Here is a 5,903-nt window from a genome sequence, read left to right as displayed (position 1 = left end):
TCCCTCACGCTCAGTCAAATATTACCATCTTCCTCAGAGGGAGGCAGAGAGAGTAGGGGGGAGAGAAAGGGAGCGTGAGAGAAAGACAGAAAGAGGGGGACAGAGACAGAGGGGGACAGAGACGGAGGGAGGGAGGGATGCAGAGAGAGTAGGGGGGAGAGAGAGGGAGCGTGAGAGAAAGACAGAAAGAGGGGGACAGAGACAGAGGGGGACAGAGACGGAGGGAGGGAGGGATGCAGAAGAGACTGAAGGTCTAGGGGGAGAGAAGGGAGTTGAGAGAAAGACAGAAAGAGGGGGACAGGGAGTGAGGGAGGGAGTGAGGGAGGGAGGGAGGGAGGGAGGGAGGTCAGGGAGGGGAGGGAGGGAGGGAGGGAGGTCACAGAGGGAGGGAGGGAGGGAGGGAGGGAGGGAGGGAGGGAGAATCGGGTGAATGGGAGTTACAATATTGCAAGATTGAATTGTCTCCCCCCTCCAGGTTCCTCAATGTACTGTTCCCTCACGCTCCGTCAAATCCATCCCACTTCCGAACACTGACTGAAGGTCACAGAGAGGAGAAGGGAGTTAGAGCCAACACTGACTGAAGGTCACAGAGAGGAGAAGGGAGTTAGAGCCAACACTGACTGAAGGTCACAGAGAGGAGAAGGGAGTTAGAGCCAACACTGACTGAAGGTCACAGAGAGGAGAAGGGAGTTAGAGCCAACACTGACTGAAGGTCACAGAGAGGAGAAGGGAGTTAGAGCCAACACTGACTGAAGGTCACAGAGAGGAGAAGGGAGTTAGAGCCAACACTGACTGAAGGTCACAGAGAGGAGAAGGGAGTTAGAGCCAACACTGACTGAAGGTCACAGAGAGGAGAAGGGAGTTAGAGCCAACACTGACTGAAGGTCACAGAGAGGAGAAGGGAGTTAGAGCCAACACTGACTGAAGGTCACAGAGAGGAGAAGGGAGTTAGAGCCAACACTGACTGAAGGTCACAGAGAGGAGAAGGGAGTTAGAGCCAACACTGACTGAAGGTCACAGAGAGGAGAAGGGAGTTAGAGCCAACACTGACTGAAGGTCACAGAGAGGAGAAGGGAGTTAGAGCCAACACTGACTGAAGGTCACAGAGAGGAGAAGGGAGTTAGAGCCAACACTGACTGAAGGTCACAGAGAGGAGAAGGGAGTTAGAGCCAACACTGACTGAAGGTCACAGAGAGGAGAAGGGAGTTAGAGCCAACACTGACTGAAGGTCACAGAGAGGAGAAGGGAGTTAGAGCCAACACTGACTGAAGGTCACAGAGAGGAGAAGGGTCTCAGAGTTAGAGCCAACACTGACTGAAGGTCACAGAGAGGAGAAGGGAGTTAGAGCCAACACTGACTGAAGGTCACAGAGAGGAGAAGGGAGTTAGAGCCAACACTGACTGAAGGTCACAGAGAGGAGAAGGGAGTTAGAGCCAACACTGACTGAAGGTCACAGAGAGGAGAAGGGAGTTAGAGCCAACACTGACTGAAGGTCACAGAGAGGAGAAGGGAGTTAGAGCCAACACTGACTGAAGGTCACAGAGAGGAGAAGGGAGTTAGAGCCAGTACTGACTGAAGGTCACAGAGAGGAGAAGGGAGTTAGAGCCAACACTGACTGAAGGTCACAGAGAGGAGAAGGGAGTTAGAGCCAACACTGACTGAAGGTCACAGAGAGGAGAAGGGAGTTAGAGCCAACACTGACTGAAGGTCACAGAGAGGAGAAGGGAGTTAGAGCCAACACTGACTGAAGGTCACAGAGAGTGTCTCAGAAGGGAGTTAGAGCCAACACTGACTGAAGGTCACAGAGAGGAGAAGGGAGTTAGAGCCAACACTGACTGAAGGTCACAGAGAGGAGAAGGGTCTCAGTTAGAGCCAACACTGACTGAAGGTCACAGAGAGGAGAAGGGAGTTAGAGCCAACACTGACTGAAGGTCACAGAGAGGAGAAGGGAGTTAGAGCCAACACTGACTGAAGGTCACAGAGAGGAGAAGGGAGTTAGTGCCAACACTGACTGAAGGTTATAGAGAGGAGAAGGGAGTTAGAGCCAACACTGACTGAAGGTCACAGAGAGGAGAAGGGAGTTAGAGCCTTTCTGTTCAAGTCCCTATATCATCTCTCCCTGTGTGTGTGTGTGTTTCTGAGGCGTGAGGTGTTGTGTCTCAGCAACGTGTCTCAGTAAAGTGTCTCAGTAAAGTGTCTCAGTAAAGTGTCTCAGTAAAGTGTCTTAGTAAAGTGTCTCAGTAAAGTGTCTCAGTAAAGTGTCTCAGTAAAGTGTCTCAGCAAAGTAGTGTCTTAGTAAAGTGTCTCAGTAAAGTGTCTCAGTAAAGTGTCTCAGTAAAGTGTCTCAGTAAAGTAAAGTGTCTCAGTAAAGTGTCTCAGTAAAGTGTCTCAGTAAAGTGTCTCAGTAAAGTGACTCAGTAAAGTGTCTCAGTAAAGTGTCTCAGTAAAGTAAAGTGTCTCAGTAAAGTAAAGTGTCTCAGTAAAGTGTCTCAGTAAAGTAGTGTCTCAGTAAAGTGTCTCAGTAAAGTGTCTCAGTAAAGTGTCTCAGTAAAGTAAAGTGTCTCAGTAAAGTAAAGTGTCTCAGTAAAGTAAAGTGTCTCAGTAAAGTAAAGTGTCTAAAGTGTCTCAGTAAAGTGTCTCAGTAAAGTGTCTCAGTAAAGTGTCTCAGTAAAGTGTCTCAGTAAAGTGTGTCTCAGTAAAGTGTCTCAGTAAAGTGTCTCAGTAAAGTAAAGTGTCTCAGTAAAGTGTCTCAGTAAAGTGTCTCAGTAAAGTGTCTCAGTAAAGTAAAGTGTCTCAGTAAAGTGTCTCAGTAAAGTGTCTCAGTAAAGTGTCTCAGTAAAGTAAAGTGTCTCAGTAAAGTGTCTCAGTAAAGTAGTGTCTCAGTAAAGTGTCTCAGTAAAGTGTCTCAGTAAAGTGTCTCAGTAAAGTGTCTCAGTAAAGTAAAGTGTCTCAGTAAAGTGTCTCAGTAAAGTAAAGTGTCTCAGTAAAGTGTCTCATTAAAGTGTCTCAGTAAAGTGTCTCAGTAAAGTAAAGTGTCTCAGTAAAGTGTCTCAGTAAAGTGTCTCAGTAAAGTGTCTCAGTAAAGTGTCTTAGTAAAGTGTCTTAGTAAAGTGTCTTAGTAAAGTGTCTCAGTAAAGTGTCTCAGTAAAGTGTCTCAGTAAAGTGTCTTAGTAAACTGTCTTAGTAAAGTGTCTCAATAAAGTGTCTTAGTAAAGTGTCTTAGTAAAGTGTCTCAGTAAAGTGTCTCAGTAAAGTGTCTCAGTAAAGTGTCTTAGTAAAGTGTCTTAGTAAAGTGTCTCAGTAAAGTGTCTTAGTAAAGTAAAGTGTCTCAGTAAAGTGTCTCAGTAAAGTGTCTCAGTAAAGTGTCTCAGTAAAGTGTCTCAGTAAAGTGTCTCAGTAAAGTGTCTCAGTAAAGTGTCTCAGTAAAGTGTCTCAGTAAAGTGTCTCAGTAAAGTGTCTTAGTAAAGTGTCTCAGTAAAGTGTCTCAGTAAAGTGTCTCAGTAAAGTGTCTCAGTAAAGTGTCTCAGTAAAGTGTCTCAGTAAAGTGTCTCAGTAAAGTGTCTCAGTAAAGTGTCTCAGTAAAGTGTCTCAGTAAAGTGTCTCAGTAAAGTGTCTCAGTAAAGTGTCTCAGTAAAGTGTCTCAGTAAAGTGTCTCAGTAAAGTGTCTTAGTAAAGTGTCTCAGTAAAGTGTCTCAGTAAAGTGTCTCAGTAAAGTGTCTCAGTAAAGTGTCTCAGTAAAGTGTCTCAGTAAAGTGTCTCAGTAAAGTGTCTCAGTAAAGTGTCTCAGTAAAGTGTCTCAGTAAAGTGTCTCAGTAAAGTAAAGTGTCTCAGTAAAGTGTCTCAGTAAAGTGTCTCAGTAAAGTGTCTCAGTAAAGTGTCTCAGTAAAGTGTCTCAGTGTCTCAGTAAAGTGTCTCAGTAAAGTGTCTCAGTAAAGTGTCTCAGTAAAGTGTCTCAGTAAAGTGTCTCAGTAAAGTGTCTCAGTAAAGTGTCTCAGTAAAGTGTCTAAGTAAAGTGTCTCAGTAAAGTGTCTCAGTAAAGTGTCTCAGTAAAGTGTCTCAGTAAAGTGTCTCAGTAAAGTGTCTCAGTAAAGTGTCTCAGTAAAGTGTCTCAGTAAAGTGTCTCAGTAAAGTAAAGTGTCTCAGTAAAGTGTCTCAGTAAAGTGTCTTAGTAAACTGTCTTAGTAAAGTGTCTCAGTAAAGTGTCTTAGTAAAGTGTCTTAGTAAAGTGTCTCAGTAAAGTGTCTCAGTAAAGTGTCTCAGTAAAGTGTCTTAGTAAAGTGTCTTAGTAAAGTGTCTCAGTAAAGTGTCTTAGTAAAGTAAAGTGTCTCAGTAAAGTGTCTCAGTAAAGTAAAGTGTCTCAGTAAAGTGTCTCAGTAAAGTGTCTCAGTAAAGTGTCTCAGTAAAGTGTCTCAGTAAAGTAAAGTGTCTCAGTAAAGTGTATCAGTAAAGTGTCTCAGTAAAGTGTCTCAGTAAAGTAAAGTGTCTCAGTAAAGTGTCTCAGTAAAGTAAAGTGTCTCAGTAAAGTGTCTCAGTAAAGTGTCTCAGTAAAGTAAAGTGTCTCAGTAAAGTGTCTCAGTAAAGTGTCTCAGTAAAGTGTCTTAGTAAAGTGTCTTAGTAAAGTGTCTCAGTAAAGTAAAGTGTCTCAGTAAAGTGTCTCAGTAAAGTGTCTCAGTAAAGTGTCTCAGTAAAGTGTCTCAGTAAAGTGTCTCAGTAAAGTGTCTCAGTAAAGTGTCTCAGTAAAGTAAAGTGTCTCAGTAAAGTGTCTCAGTAAAGTAAAGTGTCTCAGTAAAGTGTCTCAGTAAAGTGTCTCAGTAAAGTGTCTCAGTAAAGTGTCTCAGTAAAGTGTCTCAGTAAAGTGTCTCAGTAAAGTGTCTCAGTAAAGTGTCTCAGTAAAGTGTCTCAGTAAAGTGTCTCAGTAAAGTGTCTCAGTAAAGTGTCTCAGTAAAGTAAAGTGTCTCAGTAAAGTGTCTCAGTAAAGTAAAGTGTCTCAGTAAAGTGACTCATTAAAGTGTCTCAGTAAAGTGTCTCAGTAAAGTAAAGTGTCTCAGTAAAGTGTCTCAGTAAAGTGTCTCAGTAAAGTGTCTTAGTAAAGTGTCTTAGTAAAGTGTCTCAGTAAAGTGTCTCAAAAGTGTCTCAGTAAAAAGTGTCTCAAAGTAAAGTAAAGTGTCTCAGTAAAGTGTCTTAGTAAAGTGTCTCAGTAAAGTGTCTCAGTAAAGTGTCTCAGTAAAGTGTCTCAGTAAAGTGTCTCAGTAAAGTGTCTCAGTAAAGTGTCTCAGTAAAGTGTCTTAGTAAAGTGTCTCAGTAAAGTGTCTCAGTAAAGTGTCTCAGTAAAGTGTCTCAGTAAAGTGTCTCAGTAAAGTGTCTCAGTAAAGTGTCTCAGTAAAGTGTCTCAGTAAAGTGTCTCAGTAAAGTGTCTCAGTAAAGTGTCTCAGTAAAGTGTCTCAGTAAAGTGTCTCAGTAAAGTGTCTCAGTAAAGTGTCTCAGTAAAGTGTCATCTAGCAGGTAGCTTTCCCTCCTTTTTGACAGTTTTGTTTGATGTTGAAGGTTGTTTGGCTGAAGACAGATTAGTTAGATGTAACTGAGGTCACAACACAATGAGGACAGAACGTCTCTGCATTAGTGATCCTAATTCTCTACACGAAGAGAGGGAGAGGGGGAGGGGAGATGGGGTGGGAGTGGGGGGGAGTGTATGTGTGTGTGGGTGTGTGAAAGGAAGCAGAGATGAAGGGGGAGAGAGAGGGAGCGTGAGAGAGAGACAGAAAGAGGGGGACAGAGACAGAGGGAGGGAGGGAGAATTGGGGTGAATTGGAGTTACAATATTGCTTCCCGCTGGTCTTAAATTGAGCGTGAAATAAAACACCTGATGAGCAAATGGTCTCTCTCTCTCTCTCTCTCTCTCTCTC

The 5,903-nt window shown here is 43.4% G+C and overlaps 1 long non-coding RNA gene across 2 annotated transcripts; it reads left to right on the top strand.

The window, feature by feature from the left end:
* Positions 1-526: 526 nt before the first annotated feature.
* Positions 527-2,002, top strand: LOC127927305 (uncharacterized). Of its 2 annotated transcripts, none has more exons than XR_008126849.1 (4): positions 527-1,271; positions 1,321-1,535; positions 1,579-1,750; positions 1,932-2,002. It is a non-coding gene; the product is annotated as an uncharacterized LOC127927305 (long non-coding RNA). The 2 variants fall into 2 exon arrangements; XR_008126848.1 differs by having other exon boundaries at positions 1,889-2,002.
* The last annotated feature ends 3,901 nt before the right edge of the window (positions 2,003-5,903 follow it).

Source organism: Oncorhynchus keta, unplaced genomic scaffold, assembly GCF_023373465.1.
Source record: "Oncorhynchus keta strain PuntledgeMale-10-30-2019 unplaced genomic scaffold, Oket_V2 Un_scaffold_11571_pilon_pilon, whole genome shotgun sequence".
Lineage (NCBI taxonomy): Eukaryota > Metazoa > Chordata > Actinopteri > Salmoniformes > Salmonidae > Oncorhynchus > Oncorhynchus keta.
The sequence above is the reverse complement of the archived record's forward strand: the minus strand, read 5'-3'. Positions and strand labels throughout refer to the sequence as shown.